We start from the raw sequence: 20,083 nt of genomic DNA on the forward strand, positions 1-20,083 counted from the left end.
AATGGACCTCCTTGGAGCAGCGTGCACTTCGAGGCAAGCGTACAGTTTACAACTCCTTTCTTGTAACACCGGACAGGCACTGACAATTTTTTCAGAATATTCCAAAATCCAACAGCTCTTAGCGCAAAATTTCCTTGCAGGAATCGAACTCTTTGTTAAGCCGTGCATAGGTATGAGTATAATCAAAAGTTATTTTTTTAACCATGCGAAAATAGCTATCGCTTGATGTCGTCTGTTCATCTCGTTAGTCGACCAACGCTATGTTTACCGGTGCTAGTACACCATTCCAGCACCTTTGGACACCTTGGGTTTTTCCGATCGGTAGGTTACGGAGCCACCAAATATGTACTGAGGCCGGCTACCGGGGGTTTTTAGTGGGTAAAAATCCCACATAACCCGAATTCTTATAGAGTCGGGTATCTTTTTTAAGTAGATTTCCCCCCCGTTAACAAAAAAAAAGGTAAGGTGGTAAGTAGTAGAGGCCGAAATCTTCATATAAAATCTAAGATAAGGCAGATACGGATATACATGGAAATGCTGTCTGTGCACATCATTCGGATGTTACACATAGTTTCGCGCTTCAATTACAAACTTTGAAGATTAAGGTTCGGTTTGAATTTGGTAGAACACATCTGACATTTGGGGATTAAAGTTAAATCCCCAGTGGGTGTTAACTACTAAGGTTATCGCATAAATAAGTCGACTCACTCGTTAATAGCGATAGTAGTATGACCCTGACATGCAAATTAACTTATACAACGTAACGTAATTACGAAACAATTTTGAAGGGTGTATAGGTATATTTCATAAGGAATCACCCTGTTAAAATATTAAATCAAAAGAAGCAGATTTATGTTTACATACACACTGATTAAAAACATTTCAAGTGTTTACGTATGACAGCCCCGCCCCATTGAAGATAAAAGACTGACTTTACAAGATTTGAATGTGATCTTAGGGCTGTATTTTATTTCTTTCAGTAAAACTAGGGCAGTGGTTTACTCAAAAACAATTAGGTTTTCGGTTTTACTGATAAATCTGAGAGACAGTACATAAATGATACATTTTGTACTGATCAGTGGAAAACCACCAATAAACAAAGCAACGCTACAACAAGGTAGGGAATGCAAGGAACTCGTCCATTATTATGACAATTAAGCTTAATTTGCTATACTTAGTCCGCAAAAAGCAGGAGAATCTGTATGCAATTTATAATTTCTTCAATCCTAATACTCCACACCAAACAGATCTTCGGCAATGTACCCTCTCCGAACGTTTCGCTCCGAAACCGGAGCATCCTCAGGAGATGATGACTTTACAATGATTCATTGTAAAGTAGAGTGTACATTACCGAAGATCTGTTTGGTGTGGAGTATAAGGATTGAAGAAGTTATAAATTACACCATACAGATTCTTCTGCTTTTCGCGGACTTTGGAAATTGAGCTTAATTTTCATAATATATCATGGATTTCCGCAAAGTAACGCCTGCTTCTATCCAATAAAGGAATTCGTCGTGCAAAATGCCGCCCTGCGTCCATCAACCTGAGGTGTAGGTGTATCCTCTCTTCAGATCAGAACACAACATTGCAACAATGCCGCTTAGCGGCAGAAATAAGCGGCAATATGAGCGGAAGAATAATCACTATATAAGCTTGCATTGAGATAGAAGTACAATATTTTTGTATTTAACACAGGCAATGTTAGCTGCCAGCTGCTAGTAAAGTCATAGTTTTCAATTTATTTCGCAAAAACTAAATTTATTAAAATTGCAAACGCTATCGAACATCAATTAAAACGGGGAAATTCTCGATCACCGAATTGAGATCGAATTTATTTGTGACAGTTCATTCAATTAAAAACTTCAGTGCGATTTATTATTTTAACCGCTCATCCGTGGATTTGCAGACCCGATAATTTGGTTAGCTTCGGATTAATCATTATTACCATACAATGAAAAGATTTCCTAGAATATAAACTTGAATAGTTGATGGATACGGATTCCAACCTATGATTTCATGTTCATAGACATTTTCTTACCACTGCTAAAAGTGCTTTCAATATACCTTGTGGTGAAAAAAAAACGCGCCTGCTCTTTGATGATAGCAATATTTATTTACGAAGATAATGCTATAACATATTCATAGTCACCAATGCCCAAAATAATTCCGATTGACAACGTAATAACTGTATAAATTAAATTTAAAATAAGAAACTCCCATACGTTATAATTCTTTAGGTCCTAGGTACCAGTCATCACCCTAATTTCATCATCACCCCCATCGATTCGGACATTGATAAGCCAAAAATATAATTTCCAAGTTGCTAGTTCGTACTTAGAAGTACCATACCAATAATGAGAGAAAAAATATAATTCGTCATTTGGACATGTTGGAAAGGTTTACAGTAACATCTTTAAAGTAAGTAAATATCAAAATATACCTACCTACCCCACACCTAAGTAAAATAACATCAACAATTTTAAGTGCACGCAAGAATTTCATCACAACATAATAATAATAACATCACGTAAATGCTGCGAGTAGCAAGAGGGCTCGCCACTGAGCCTGGATCAAAACTTAATTAAAATCCTACAAAATGCAAGGCCTTTGTAGAAAACGCCATCTGAGAGATTCCTTAATAATAAGCCTTAAAATAACACGTTCAAGGATCTTTTTTGTATGCAATGTAATAATTGTTTGAATAATTTAATAATTAACTTAGTCAAGCCGCTTTTCCGGTGTTTAGCGAGTCTGTTTGCTATTCTGACCTAGTAGACGAAATCTGATTTAGGAAGAGTTAAAAGCTGAAAGATGTCATAGCAAGCAAATCTTTCTCAAGCAATGGTCGTATTCATCATAATCATCTCATCAACCCATTAAATAAATAAATAAATATACTACGACCATTCACACATCGTTATCTAGCCACAAAGTAAGTGTAGCTTGTGTTACGGGTACTAAGATTACTGATAAATATTTTTATAAATAATATACATAAATACTTATAATATACAGATAAACACCCAGACACATTAATGTTGATTACACAAACATGTTCCAGTTGTGGCAATCAAACCCACGGCCGTGGACTCAGAAAGCACGGTCGCTGCCCACTGCGCCAGTGTTCCGTCATTACCAGTCTATTAAAGGAGACGGGTCTCGTGCACGGGAAATAGGAGAAGTTTATATTATTTCCACTTGTGCGTCAGTGCTCTGATAGTTGATAAAGCTGTGGGAGAATTTTTATCCTTTCCCCGGGGAGAAAATTGTCTAATGCTAGCCGTGCAATGGAAGGTTGTGAATCTACAACCACACGGGATCCAGTCCGCGCACTAAACAATGAAACTGTTGCGACTTCAATTAATCTCGCTTATTAGAAAACTTTAATACATTGTTTAAACTTGTGTTAGAGCAACTTCAAATAAGGATCAAACAACAAGCGCGTTTAGAATTACCTACGGGATCTTATATCACAAACGATCTTTGTTTGTACCTAAGGTTTGATAACTTCGCAAGGGTATTTCCAGTAGTAGATAGATAGATAGATAGATAGAATAACATTATTGCAATAAAACACAATGAAAATTTTTTTATTTCTCCGTGGCACATGAGCGCACAAAAAGCAGTATTAGTAGGTTCAAAGCTTTATAGAATTATATTAGCCAGCTGTGGATGGCTACATCATCATCAAATTCAAATTCAAAATTTCTAAAATTTCTTTATTCATGTAGATCTATCACAGGCACTTATGAAGCGTTCATATATATGTAAGGCGATGGTGATAACTTCGTTCGCCAACTTAAACCTAAATCTACGAGGGTTCCACACGCGCCCTGGTCTAAGAAGAGCCCACCACAAACTAAACCGGGTTTTTTTTTTGTTATCACCATCCCACAGTAAATTTAAGCTATGAAGCGAGAGCAATACACATCCAAGCTTTTTTATCGTTTATTTAATCCTTAATATTATAATAGGATTTTTATGTAAGCTTACTTTTTATATCACATCAACTCATTACCGGGTTACTTCAGAGCACGGATCTCCTCCCAAAATTAGAAGCGGTTAAGGCCGTAGTACACCACGCTGGCCCAGTGAAGATTTGGTGGACTCCACACGCCTTTGAGTACTTTATGAAATCGCGCGAAAGTTTACGATTGTAGAGTATGGAATCGAAAGAGCGCCATCTATTGGCAATACTGGTAAACAGTGTATTTGTTTATAGTCACCATTGTCGGACCTAGCAGATGGCTCACATTGGCAAAGTGACATTTCACAGGGCTTGCAAGAAGGCATCTCCTTTTGTCCTTTGCCCTTCAATTCGCGTAGCTTCATGTGCCTATAAATACACCGTCAAGCACGCCCTTCACACCGGAACACCGCGTTTCAACAATGCCGCTTAGCGGCAGTACGAGATCTGTCACAAAAAGCTCTATTAATACTAAAAAATATATCACGCAATGCACAATGTTACTTCCGCAAAACTAATAATAGTTCGTATAGAGAAGCGAAACTTCTCTTATTGGAAATCGTTTGAAAATAATAAGTATAAAAATATGGAATCGCAGAAAACTTTTAAAAGATGGATCATCTCGGGGAATATGCGGTGGAACTTTGCGATTGCCATAAATCTGTTATGTTAAGGCTCATAAAGCTCGGACCATACACGTGTCCACATCCCATGTTGGGAACTAAAACGCGACCTAATATGCTACGTGGCCGCTCAGTTCCAACTTTATCAGTTCCAACGCACTTTTAATACACTATAATTTATAAAAACTAAAGTAATTACCCTAAATTTACAACAGTATTTTTTACTTTAAAATAAAACTTTGTTTTTTCACTGATGAAGATTTTGTTTTTGACGTAACAACGTCTTATAATTCTATGGAGCCGGCTGCACGCACGAAATAACATGACGTATGCGACGTTACCTCGCTCTGAGGCGTTCCATTCAAGGCTTGAAGTGCAAGCGAGAGCGCGGAACGAGCGGCCTCCGCGTTCGACATCTGTCTCTCTCCTACAATAATACATTTACATGTTTTCGGCAAGGATGAAGTGCAGTGAAAAGTGAATGTGGTGTCAATTGTATTATAAATTAATATAATTTTAATTAAAAAATAATTTTAATTTACAATATAATTATAATTGTATTATAATTACCTATACAAATTAAAATTTTCTTTTGAATAATGCAACCATTCCATCAGTATTTTTTTACGACGTTGTCACGTTCAACTATCGTCAGTAAGCCGACTTTACAGACAACCAATTTTTTTGCTATGTTATGTGCGTTTTAAATATAAAATTTAAATATAACTTTGCTTTGCCTTTGACTTTGCTATTTCTGCATAATGCTCTGAAAGGCGCGTGAAGTCTACCAAATCACACTTGGCGAAAGTTGTGGACTAAACCTAATCCCTTCTAAGACAGAGAAGAGACCTGATCTTAAGCTGTTTATTTTATATCAACACATACGTTATGGAATGTTTATATAATTTATATAAATTATCTTTTGTGGTCTGATTTCGGTTAGTATCTACTGAGTAGACCGTAAATAATGTTAGGGAGTAAATGTATCATAATATCTAATGTTTTTATTTTCGTTCTAACATTATTTACGGTCTGTATTGAATTCATTTTATTTGCTAGTACAAAAATGAATGTTTGTTTTATGAAGGAATGAGTTCGGTCCGGCGCGGCGCCACGAATTGTTATTTTCACCGGACAAAATAAATATAGGAGTTTATATTTTGTATTTCGTATCGCTTTTTAGTCAAAAATGTTTTATATTTGTTATTTATCGATAGCTTACCTATAAAGAATACAAAAACGTCAGCACATGTCGCAGCCTGTTCGTGAAAACCCGTGAGCTAGGGTCTGAAAATCAGCGTTCCAGTATTCCTTGTCAGGTACTTTTTTTTTTTTTTTAAATATATACAAGTGCTTGACTGCAATCACACCTGATGCCGATGGTAAGTGATGATGCAGCCTAAGATGAAGCGCGCTTGCCTAGAAGATGCCTATTCACTCTTGATTTAAAGGTACCCAGAATATAGGTATCGGGGAAGACGGAAGATGGGAGGGCATTCCAGGCCTTTGCGGTGCGGATCAGAAAAGAAGAAGCAAAACGCTTCGTACGTGTTAAAACCACGTAACGGTGCAGATTCTTTCGGTACCTCGAAGTTCGATGGTAGAAACATGTCCTCTCACTTCGTAGTTTCGGGCGTAGGAGGTCGTCAAAAGAGGAGGTGTGCACAAGCGGTGCCGTGTCTCCGCCGTCACGCGTCAGGAGTTTCATTTAGTAATTGTCTGACATAACCTCAGCGTCTCCCATACGCTGAGGTTATCCATGACGATAAAACTATTCATAAATCGATAAGGGATAGGACTTCAATTGTTATTTATTATTCGTTATAAACAAATAGGAAAAAGTTATTTCCATTTTTTATATATATATATATATATATTTACTTATTATTAACGCAATTGTATAATTGTATTGTATTAAAATTGCATGTTTTTAAATTGATTCTGTGTGAATTGCAACCAATGGCTTGTAATATTTGCACGCCAGCTAATGGCAATACACTGTGACAATTCATACTGAAATGAAATCTATGTAAACGTGTGTTTTATGCAAATAAAGATCTATCTATCTATCTTGGTTACCAGAAACCAGAAGTTGACCAATTATTTCAGTGGTTTTTCTGTGGGACAAACTATTTAAGAGGTAAAAGGCCATAGACAGTGGCGTGCATAGTGGGTATGCACAAGGGTATGCAGATGATATAAAATGAAGATTGTAAATGTTGATGTTGGAAAAGAGCAACTACTGAGTTTCTTGCCGGCTCTTCTCGGTAGAATCTGCTTTCCGAACTGGTGGTAGAGTCACACAAACATACATACTTGACGTTTCAAAAGTGCTTATAAAGTAGGCCTACTTGAAATAAATGAATTTGAATTTGAATTTGATTTTGAATTTGAATGCCTATCCTTAAGTTTTTTGGAACTCGGACTGGAGATTTTCTTCATTTTATATCATCTGCATACCCTGATCATACCCTCTATGCACGCCACTAGCCATAGATATATATTGGCAATGGCGGCGGTATGGCTATTAACACTGACAAGCCGCGTTCGCCATGTTTTTGTCTCTTTCTAGCGGCAACTTGATTCGTTAATTTGTCTTAGTTGCCACAAAATATAGCCGTTATAAAAAAATATATACTTACACTTAACTCTACAAATTCTAATTCTTTTAAATTCAAATTCAAAATTACATGACCTGATGAATCGTTATCTAGTCAACATAAAATTGCGTTTTTATTTTAAACTGTCTGACGTAAGCTTTATGTAACAGCCATAGTGAAAAAGTGTTTGAGCCAGTAAAATAAAGTACTTACTCGATAAAATGGATGGCACTTTCGCTAAATGTCTAGTCTAGACTAGTTGTAGGCTACGCCGGCGATAATTTACGGTCGACGTATGGGACACCAGCAATTCTGTTATACTCATGTTTTACGATTTCTATAAAACTTACAAAAGTAGAAGGTTCTCAATTCAACTTATATGTCTTTGTATGTATGTTACGCGATATATTATTATGAACTTGGTGCACGCGACGTTTTCCGCATGGAAGTTTTGATGTTTATGTCCATTGATTTAATGTTACTATGAGTATGCCTGTTATTTTTTTAACGCTGTAACTACTACCATGCAGTGGCGTGCACTTCATAGATGCATAGATGCACTGCCTACCCTAAAAGTTTTATACAACTTATGAAAAAGGAGAATTTTTGGATTTTATGCGATCTCTTTGCTTTATCCTTCCCTAGAAAACCCACGAAACTGCCACCATGCAAGTAGTACAGTAGTAGTGACAGAGCTCGTCCGGGGAAGTACCGCCGCAAAGCTTATTTCTGCCGCTAAGCAGCATTGTTGCAATGCTGTGTTCCGGTGATTACAGGCACATGAGGTTTCACACCTGCGTCTCAAATTGATGGACACAGGGCGGCATGTCGAAGGACGTATTCCTTGCCCTGTGAAGCGTTGCTCTGTTTATAGGCCATGGTTTTCAACTAACCATCAGGTGGGCAATCTGTAAATTATTGATATAGAAAAAAATTGGTTGTCTGTAAAGTCGGCTTACTGACGATAGTTGAACGTGACAACGTCGTTTTTCAAAAGAATATTTTAATTTTATTTGTTTGATAGATATTATCGTTGGTATAAACAATTGACACCACATTCACTTTTCACTGCACTTCATCCTTGCCGAAAACATGTTAATGTATTATTGTATAGAAGCTTTATGTAACAGCCATAGTGAAAAAGTGTTTGAGCCAGTAAAATAAAGTACTTACTCGATAAAATGGATGGCACTTTCGCTAAATCGCGCTAATCGATATTTCGCGCGGACGCATCGCTCACTCAAGTAGGAGAGAGACAGATGTCGAACGCGGAGGCCGTCTGTGCCTCTTTGTCGCTCGTTCGCGCTCACGTTTGCACTTCAAGTCTTGAATGGAACGCCTCAGAGCGAGGTAACGCCGCATGCGTCATATTTTTTCGTGCGTGCAGCCGGCTCCATCGAATTATAAGACGTTGTCACGTCAAAAACATATCGATTTAAAAAGAAGATTATAAAACATAATAAAATCCAATGTCATTAAACTGTTTCCAGTAGGTAGTTGTTATTAATTTGAATAGTTCTTAAAGTCAAAGTATATTTTATGAATTAACCTATTGAATGCAATCTCCATTACAAGTAGTAGTAGAGCGTTTTGTGACAGAGCTCGTACGGGGAAATGTCCCGGTCTGAAGACCATGGGTGCATGGACACAGGGCGGCACTTTGCGGAATTTGCATAATATATTATGAAAATTAAGCTTAATTTTCTTTATAGAATCTGTATGGTGTAATTTATAATTCCTTCAACCCTTATACTCCACACCAAACAGATCCCCGGCAATGTTCCTCCTCCTCGCTCCACCCTCATACTCTGCTACGTGCTGCTCTGTTTATAGGCGATTGGTTGCCACTTTATCAGAATGCTACTTCCTCATCATACGTCAATTACTAAAAAAAATTACAGTGGCTAGAAATCAAACCCACGCTCCGTGCAGTATTATTACTGCGCGAGATTATCTTCTCGCAATGAACATAAACTTTTTTAATTGTAACTTAATAGATCTCCCTCGGTAAGAAACTTTCCAGTCTTTGTTTAGTTACAAACTTTGCTTTGCATAGAAAATTTCTCCTTTGTTCAGGTTCTACTACAAGTCGCGTCATAAAATAACACGATTACGCACCCCTGTAAAGAACTAAGTTTTGTACTCCACTTTAACCATCGGGACCACCAGCCATATTAACTGAGACCAGTGGCATGCACGTCACACATGCGTAGAAGCACTGCTTACCCTAAAAAATTACATCACTCGTAAAGTAGAATGATTTTTCCAGTTTCTTAATTACGCCTACCCTGGTCTAAAACCTTATGCACGCCACTGGCTAAGACATGATGTAAACGGTACATTAACGGCAGATTAGATTAATAACCGACTAAGCCAGACGGAACTGAACGACTCACAAAAATCCTATTATAACATTAAGGATAACAAATAAAAGAAACGGAGAAGAATTAGTGATATCTGCATATCGTCTGAGTAAAGTACAGAAATCCTTTGTGGAGATGGGTATATGCTTTTATAACATACCGAAAGTAATATTAGATCAACCTTTAACTAAGTTTAAACAATATATTAAAACACATTTAACAAATCGTGGTTACTACACGATTGAAGAATGCCTTAACGACAAAGCTGCTTGGAAGCAGGCCACTCTGCTCTCATCTGTCACAAAACAGAAAAAATCTAAAGATTGTTTAACATAAAACGATGTTGGAAAAGCGCAATCTGCTGAGTTTCTTGCCGGCTCTTCTCAGTGGAATCGGCCTTCCGAACCGGTGGTAGAGTCACTACAAACAGACTGACTTGACGTTTCAAAAGTGCTTATAAACCTGAAATAAATGAATTTTGGATTAGATTTTTTTTTAATTTTGGACAACTTAAACGATAAAAAGCTATGGTATGAATTACTTTAACTTGAACATGGTGGAATGTTTACATACATCTTACATTTTATCCTCTATGGTGGTTCAAAATATAGATAACCTGAGGCGTAGGTGACCTGAGGTTGTTGGACACAGGACAGCAAGTTTCCGGACGTATGCCCTAGCAAGCCCTGCGAAGTTGCTTTGTTTATAGGCTACAGGTTTTCAGTTTACATCCATTCATCTGCCCGGTCCGTAAATTAAAAATATACTATGTAAAAAATATTGCAGTTAATTCGAAATGAAATGTTCAAAAATATGCTTATTTTTCACTTATTGACGACCTCCATTGCGCAACGGCGAGCGCTGTAAATTTAAGTCAGAGGTCCTTGCTTCGATACCTGGCAGAGGTAATTTGGGAATTTATAATTTTGGCCGTAGCTAGTTCGGCAAATACGTACTGCTAAGCGATTCAGTGCTCCGGTGCAATGTCGCGTAGGAACCGATTAGGGGTCGTACTCCCTAACAGGTTAGCCCGTAGGTGAAATTACAGTCAAGTCAAAAAAAAACTTTTCACCTATAAAGATTTAATTCCTGATACGATCCGATCCAGACGTTGATAAAGTGTAACAGAGGTGGGTGGGAAAAACGAATTTTGATGGCGTTTTTACTATCTTAACAACTTAGTGCGTGATTAATGAAGACAACGTCGGTTTTATGTACTTCCAGCACGAATAGAAACGGTATTTAATTAAGGTCGTGGATTTTTAAGATAAGGATAATTCAGCTTTTAACCTTTGCGTTAAGATTCCTGAGAATAAAGATTAGGATAAGCCATAATGAAAAACCGTTGACTACTTTCTTTAAAAAAAATCGGATAAAAAATTATTCTATGAGTTCCCGGTCAGATGATTGAACGATTGCATATACGAGATTCTAACTTGGCTACTTTTCTTTTACACTTCATAATTTAATCAAACAAATAATTTAACGTGTAAGCAAGTTTGAGTCAAACTTAGCCGATTTTTTTTACCTTTATTGGCCCTAAGTTAGCGGAGCTCTGATATTCCAATAACGAGGCAATCTGTAGTCAATAGACAATAGTCGGAGTTCGTGCTTCGCAAAACTTATTTTATTTATTTATTTATTTATACACTTTATTTGTAAACTACAAATAGTAAAAAAAAAAACAATGCACACAACAAAAATAAACTTAAAAAGTAGGATACAAAGGGCGGCCTTATCGCTTAGTAGCGATCTCTTCCAGGCAACCTTAGGATTAGGAAAACCAAGGGAAACCGATTGGTGGGGTGTATTATTATTATATACATACTTACGAACAATTACACACTAATACTTATCAAGATTACACACATAAAATATTAATAATAATAAATATAAAAAAATAATAAACTAATATATACTAAAACATACTTAAATATGAGTAAGAGTTAATCACTGTCGTCTTTATTGTTCAAGATAATGGGCTTTAACAGCATTTTTGAATATGTCTAGTGACCTTGACTGTCGTATGCTTATTGGGAGTGCATTCCACAGTTCAGTAGCTTGAACAATGAATGAATGCTTATAAAACTTAGTTTTATGAAACGGCATGCTCAAAGTCAGCGTACGACAAGAACGTATATCTGACTGCACTCCAAGAAAATTAAATTTCTCCTTTAGGTAAGAGGGAGTTTTAGGGTTAAATAACACACAGTACAGAAGCGACAGAACATGCAGATCCCGGCGACGACGAATAGGGAGCCACTTAAGCTTTAGTCTAAATTCAGATACATGATCATATTTGCGTAAGCCAAATATGAACCGAATAGCGAGATTTTGAAGACGCTCAAGTTTGTTCAGTTGGTCCTCGGTCAGGTTAAGATAGCTTGCGTCCGCATAATCAAGAATAGAGAGAATAAGAGAATGTGCCAACATAACTTTGGTCGGAATTGGAAGAACAGAACGCAGGCGACGCAATGACCTAATAGTCGCAAACATCCTCCTACTCAATACGTTGACATGCACAGACCATGATAGTTGTTTATCAAGATGTAAGCCTAGATCTTTAACAGTATCACAGTAGGGAATAGTGACACCGTTGTATACAACAGGAGGGAGATTCTGCCAATCAACTCTAACACCCAATCCCGGGCTGCCAATAATGATAGCCTGAGATTTTACAGGGTTAACCTTAAGTCCATACTGCCTGCTCCACTCAGAAATGTTAGATAAATCACTATTAACTGCAGAAACAGTAGGACCAAGATTTCCAAGGGTAGAGTGACGATATATTTGAATATCATCTGCATACATGTGATAGAGAGAAGAAATACGATGAGTAATTGAGTTAATGAAAATAGCAAAGAGTAGAGGAGACAACACGCCACCCTGAGGTACCCCAGCCGCAACATCACACCAGGACGATGAGGACTCTTCAATCCGAATGCGCTGTTGACGACCATTGAGGTAACTCCGAAACCATTCTAACACCGATGGAGATATGTTAATCGAGCGCAGGAGACTCAACAGGATGTCATAATCTACTGTATTAAAAGCATTACTAAAGTCAAGTAAAGTCAGTACTGTGAGTTCCTTGTTATCCATCGCCCTTCGAATATCATCGGTAACTTTTACTAGTGCTGTAACCGTACTATGACCAGGGCGAAAGCCAGACTGCAGAGGACTAAGAATACAGTTTTTATTAAGGAAAAGACTAAGTTGCTGGTATACTAGTTTCTCAAGGACTTTTGAAATAAACGGCAAAATTGAAATCGGACGAAAATCGGAGAAAGATGCAGGGTTGGCCTTTTTAGGAAGAGGGATAATTTGAGCCTTTTTCCAGGCTTCGGGAAATTTGCTAGTCATGATAGAATGATTTAGAATATGAGTTAAGACAGGGGAAACAACATCAAGAATAGGAATGATCATATTACGGCTAATGCAGTCAGTACCAACAGCATTCGAGGTGATGGACAGTATGCTCTTCTTAACATCACATTCAGTGAAAACTTGTAGATGGTCTATCGAATTATCCGTCCAGAGACGTTTACCAAAAGACCCTACTCTTCGCCCTTTGTTTACGTAAAAGAAAGGCAACAATGCCAAACGTTTTAAGGAATTGGGTCCCTTTTTCAAACAATTATACTAGTATAGTTCATCATCTATACAACCTATTTGCAAAACAAAATCTAGAAAACCGGCAAGCACGAGTCGGACTCGCGCCCCACATGTTTCTCATCATTATCTATGAAAAGCAAAAAAAACATGCCATATATGGTTTATTTTAATTCAATATTTTTTATGTTTATAAACGAGCGCTTGACTGCAATCACACCAGAGGCTAAGTATTAAGTGCCGTCTCTACAATGAATAATTGTCAATTGTAGAGTCGGCATCTCCTGAAGATGCTCCGGTTTTGGAGCGAGGCGTGCGTGGAGGAACATTGCCGGGGATCTGTTTGGTGTGGAGTATAAGGGTTGAAGGAATTATAAATTACACCATACAGATTCTATATAGCAAATTAAGCTTAATTTTCATAATATATTATGGATTTCCGCAAAGTAACGCTGTGTGTTATGTAGTCTGCTTTGCCTCAAAAGTCTTGAAAGCAATACGAACCGTATGCTCTTATAATAAGACTCAAAACACTTTGTAATAAATACAGCAGTTATTCGAAACAAAAGCGATGTATCGATTTTATTGGTTGAACAGAGTAAATAGTTGAAGAGATTGCTTTAATAGAGCGTTTCCTATTTACCTGAAGGTTTGTTTTGGAAAATTTAAGAGTAGATGTTAACATCTCTACCGATTGGCAATACATTGAAAATACATGTAAATAAAAAGGCGCTTTGGATTTAAAGCCAGCATTAGACTTAAAAAAATGGTTTTGTCTAAAAAGAACCGACTTAGTTATGAAGGTGAAGTGGGCTAGGGAGCATAGTAAATATGGTCCAAGAGGCTCAGCTTGTCAAATTGCGGAGCCAAGACATAGGACTGCCGCTTTCCGTGGCAGTTTTAGGCTTGCTTCTTCCAAGATATGGAACATAATCCCCCCACCGGTACAAAACCTGACTTCAGTATTTTCCTTTAAGTCCAAACTTAAAAAGATATTGCTGGATAAGCAAAAAGGAGACGACAAGAGGAATTGGGAATTCTGATGTCTTGGAGCAAGCCTTAGTAACGCTTTACATAGTAACAAATAAGTTAACCAAATTATTTAGTAGACTCAGAGTGCATACACTTGCCACCAAAATAGCAGTTCTTGGCCGGTCCGGGATGTCGAGAGAGGTCGCCTGAAAATCAGCGCTGTAGCAGTGATCATAAAACCACTGCTACAGCATAACGCTGAGGCGATACTCTGTTTGGGAGGAACAACACCACAGATATGTCACTGCCGACAGGGAACTATATTTGTTTGTTTTTAGCATATTTATTTTGTAACCTAATTTTAAGATCCTTTCTTTTATTTTTAAAAAGTTTAATTTGTTAATGATAACTTTATTTTTTATTTTTTATTTGTGTAACTCGTACCTTATATGTTAATTGCTATGTGTTGTTTTTATCCCAAATAAAAGATTTTATTATTATTTGTTATTAGTTAAACAATTCTTAAATATAGTTAAATGGGTACATACCACGATGATATTATGGGATTTGTCGATATTTCGACCCAGTTGCATTGTTCGTGGTCATAACAGGACTGCGGAGGTAAGACATGTCAAGTTGGATGTCACGGGTTGAATCTGTGGACCCGCTTTCGTGTTCTTTTTGTTGGTATTACGGTAGCCTCACAATATATTTATAACAATATAGTATTTGTAAGACAACATATTAGTCTTTATAAACAAAAAGTGGATATAAACAGTCGACTTACAAGAAATGGTCATCAATTAGTGACATCTGCATATCGTCTGCGAAAGGTGCAGAAGTCATTTGTGGGACTGAGTATACGCTTTTATAATATGATTCCTAATGTAATTTTGGACCTACCAATGCATAAGTTTAAAGAATGTGTTAAAACACATTTATTACAGCGAGGTTATTATACAATTGATGAATTTCTTAATGACAAGGTTGCTTGGAAGCATCCGGCTCCGCTTTCATCTCTCACAAGATAGAAAAATGAATTTTGAAATGTAAATTGTTAATGTTTGAAAAGAGCAACTGCTGAGTTTCTTGCCGGCTTCTTCTCGGTAGAATCTGCCTTCCGAACCGGTGGTAGAGTCACTACACACAGACAGACTTGACGTTTCAAAAGTGCTTATATTAGGCCTACTTGAAATAAATGAATTTTGAATTTATTTCAAGAACTATTCGACATACTACACGGACATCGTCACTTTTAAATTGAGAAGCTGTAATATGTTTCTTGGTTTCCAAGAATGCAACTGCGTCGCATTATCGACAAATCCCATAATATTATCGTGGTATGTAACCGTTTAACTATATTTAAAAAATGTTGATTAACGACGAAAATCTGTTTAACAACTAAAAAGCTTTTTAAACAAAGTCAGTTCTTTTTCGAAAAAAAATAATTCCACGTATTTTACCGAGGCCGGGGTGTTAATATTTGAGGAGTTCTCCCGGCGCTTCACCATCAGCTTTTTTTAGTGGTGAGCGTACATTACTTAGCAGCCATGTACAATTAAAAGCTTTCTCCTTTTTTTAAACCCACCACCACCTCTAACTTTTCAAAGTTATGTGCGTTTTAAGTAATTAAAATATCACCTGTTTCAACAGTGAAGTAATACATCGTGAGGAAACCTGCATGGCTGAGGGTTCTACATAATTTTCTCAAAGGTGTGTGGATTCAACCAATCCGCACTGGGCCAGCTTGGTGGACTTCGGCCTTAACCCTTTTTCATTGTGAGAGGAGACCCATGCTCTGTGGACCAGTAATGAGTTGATGTTTACTCCATTTTATATTATCCGCAAACTCCACCATATTTCAAAAAGCGATTCACCTTTCTTGGTAGCAATGTTCACTTAAATCTGCGAGCTAATAATGACAGCTTGTTACACTTTCCTGCTAGCCGTTCATTGGCGTATGGCTATTATTTTACTAGTCTAGTCGACAAGTTGAAAATGGTACAAAATAGAGATACTGCTCTTAAAATTACGTGCGATAGCTCATTGGATCCGGAATGACGTCAAGAAAAATGTGCTAAAAGCGTGTATTAGCACATAAAAAATTGCAAAAGTTATAAACAATTAAAGATGAAAAAAAAATGGCATTTCGTTTTTTGCCAATATTTCATAAACTATTAATAGTTAAGAAATTTCAAAAAAAGATTCTGAAAGAGGAGGAAATTTCCAATAAAACTCCTATTTTTATATAATTTCCTAACTCCCGGAACTCTATCTCCATTATTTATAATTTTAATTTAACGCTGAAGATAGGTCCGCGCGCGACATTTTTAGGTTGCGCGCGCGGCGTCAAAAGCGAGTACGGCACATTAATTAATTTATTTAAGGTATTGAATATTTTTTTTTAATTTGAAAAAATTATGGTGTGTTCTGAACACTATAAATAATTCATTCCCGTTGGAAATTTTACTTAAAGTTAATTTTTCAACAAGTTAAACAATTGTTAACTAACGAAATTTTCTCGAACTACCGTCTTAATTGTAAGTGAAAAAAAATGTTTAAATAATGGTCGTAAAAAATTTTCGCTTCGTAGAGCCTTTCTTACATACATACTTAACAAGATCATGCCATAAAAGTTAAAAAAATATTTATACTTTGTTTATAACAATTTTTTTACTTGAACAAAAACTTAAAAATCCAAGTAATGTTGTTAAAAAAATTTTTTTTTTTCTAAATCATCATATTATCGTTTTTTTATTAATACAAGATATTAATTGATTTGCAAAAAAAATTTTTCCCGTCATTTGTTGATAAATTTTTTATAAACAAATTGATTAAATCAATATTTTTAAAAAAATTTTTTTCACAACTTTATTACATTATAAATATTATGATTTTTAAAAAAAAAAATTTTCCTTAATAACAATTTTTAATTGTTTATAATCGTTTTTTTTATATTTCTATTGTTTAAATAATTAGTTAAGAAATTATTTTTTTCTAAAAATCATAATTGACAGTCCTCTATAAAGTAACAAAAAAAATTTTTTTTTTATTAACAATTCTATTGTTTATTAACTTACCAATTTGTTATAAACAAATTTTCAACTTTTTTTTATTTTTTTTCTAAAACTTCTAAAATTAACAAAAACAACCATATATAACAAAGTATAAAAAAAAAATTTTTTTTTCAATTTTTTATTGTACTTTTAAAAAACACGTGTTACAAAAGTTGCAGCGGCTGCTTCGTTTGTCTATTAAAAAACTGAAATAACTTTTAAACTATTAGAGATACAAAAATAAACATTCTAGTCGATTTTATAAACAGTTAAACGATCTTTTAAATAAATTATTCAAAAAAATTTTAGTTATTACTAATTTATTGTTACGCGCATTTGTTTATAAAAACTTATATTTTTTTCGATGTTTTTCGAACTTTCGTGACTCCTAACTTTTTAAATAATGCAGATACGGTTACAGACCTTCAAGACTATTTTGTTAAGTAATAAAATATATAAACGTTGTAGTTATTTATTTATAAATCATGTCATTTTTTAATTAATTATTGGCATTTTTCTCTAAATTTTTTTTCATTTCATAAAAAATTAATGTCGATTACTATCCATTCGTTTATCACAAGCAAAAATTTATGCAAGCAATGTTAGGATATAATTGTATTGTTAAAAAAACTTTTGATTTTGATTAATAACAGAATTTTATTTGCATGAATTACAAAAATAATAAAATTTGCATTCTCATCTTCGTCGGTTGTATCGTCATCATCACTCTCTTGCAATTCAGCATCTTCTGTAGCATTCGTTGATTTTTTCTTTTGATTCAATTTTGTTTTATTCTTATGTGCATCGTACATCATCAGCTCTTCTAGAAACGTATCTAAATATGTTGGTATATCTCCCTGAGCAGTCTCAAGGAAGCTAGTCGACGATGGAAATGTTTTGACATTGAACTGTGTACCTTTAATCTGCTTTCGTATTAGTTCAGCCGCAGTTCGAATTATACGAATGTGTTCATCATCTTTACGCTGCTCATGGTGCATATACCACAAATCATCGAGAGGTAAATCACCAGTTCCACAATATGTTACAATACTCTTCAGGCCCACCCCAGTAATAGTGATATCATTGCCGAAATGTTTTCGTAAATTACTGATCAAAGTTGATGGTTTTGGCTTGTATTCCATATTTTTTATCAATTCCGATAGTGTGAATTGGCATTCTAAATTGTTTTCAATGAAATGAAAAATAAATTTCAATGAACTTTCAAGTGGTGAATCTTCTTGATCACTTGCATTAGTTGGAATTTTTTTTAAATCATTGAGACACGTACGATGATAACGCGCTTTTGCTTCTGTTAATGACTGTACACGTAAAATTAAATCTGTGACTTGACTTCCCAGTAGGTCATTACGCAGTTTTGCAACTTCTAATAACTTTTCTTTTACTTCGTCGGAACTTATAATACATTTTTTACGTATACTTTGATAATAATCTTTTTGGCAAATTAAACATAATTTTTTATAATCGAAAGTACTTGAAAAACTACGAGTTGATACTTCGGATGAATTAGAAGACCCTGTAGAGGCTTTATTTGCAACTAAATAAGCTACTCGACACTTCTCATGAACTTTAATTTCAGACTGACCTACCAATAGTTTATATTTATTGTCCCCTATTTTTTTACTATTTTCACACATTGAACTTATTCCACGTTCTTTAACTAACGTCCACTCGTGAGAAGAACTAATGAGTTTTTTTTCACAAAGAAAACATTTCACTGAGAAGTCCATTGTTATAAAATATTAAACTGTTAAGAGAAAAATATCAAACAATCCTTCAGAATAAATTAAACACGTGGCACTTCAGTTAATAATATTTTATAGAAATCGATTTTACTTCGATGTACTAAAAATTCAATGTCTTTTTGATGGAATGAAAAATTAATTTCAACAAAACTTCATGCAATCACATCAATACTAAATAAAAATTTTTAATACACCACGAGGCTTATACACTGAACTGTTTTTGGTAACTGTAAGATCGACTATGAGCCACGTTTTCAACTGAAGCAGGTATAGACTATAAGCCACGTCAGCAAAAAAAGCAGGTAACAGAAGGGACAAGATTCAAAGGTCGGACAGAAAAAATGGGCTCTAAAAGAAGCAGCTGTTCATTGTTAAGTACAGAACTCGAAATAAATGATGAATATTACAAGAAAAATAATAACTGTGAGAAGCGAGAGAACCGTAAAAGAGAAAAAATGCCTATAATTAATTAAAAAATGACATGATTTATAAATAAATAACTACAACGTTTATATATTTTATTACTTAACAAAATAGTCTTGAAGGTCTGTAACCGTATCTGCATTATTTAAAAAGTTAGGAGTCACGAAAGTTCGAAAAACATCGAAAAGAATATAAGTTTTTATAAACAAATGCGCGTAACAATAAATTAGTAATAACTAAAATTTTTTTGAATAATTCATTTAAAAGATCGTTTAACTGTTTATAAAATCGACTAGAATGTTTATTTTTGAATCTCTAATAGTTTAAAAGTTATTTCAGTTTTTTAGTAGACAAACGAAGCAGCCGCTGCAACTTTTGTAACACGTGTTTTTTAAAAGTACAATAAAAAATTGAAAAAAAATTTTTTTTATACTTTGTTATATATGGTTGTTTTTGTTAATTTTAGAAGTTTTAGAAAAAAAATAAAAAAAAGTTGAAAATTTGTTTATAACAAATTGGTAAGTTAATAAACAATAGAATTGTTAATAAAAAAAATTTTTTTTTTGTTACTTTATAGAGGATTGTCAATTATGATTTTTAGAAAAAAAATAATTTCTTAACTAATTATTTAAACAATAGAAATATAAAAAAACGATTATAAACAATTAAAAGTTGTTATTAAGGAAAATTTTTTTTTTTAAAAA

Source organism: Pararge aegeria, chromosome 18, assembly GCF_905163445.1.
Source record: "Pararge aegeria chromosome 18, ilParAegt1.1, whole genome shotgun sequence".
NCBI lineage: Eukaryota > Metazoa > Arthropoda > Insecta > Lepidoptera > Nymphalidae > Pararge > Pararge aegeria.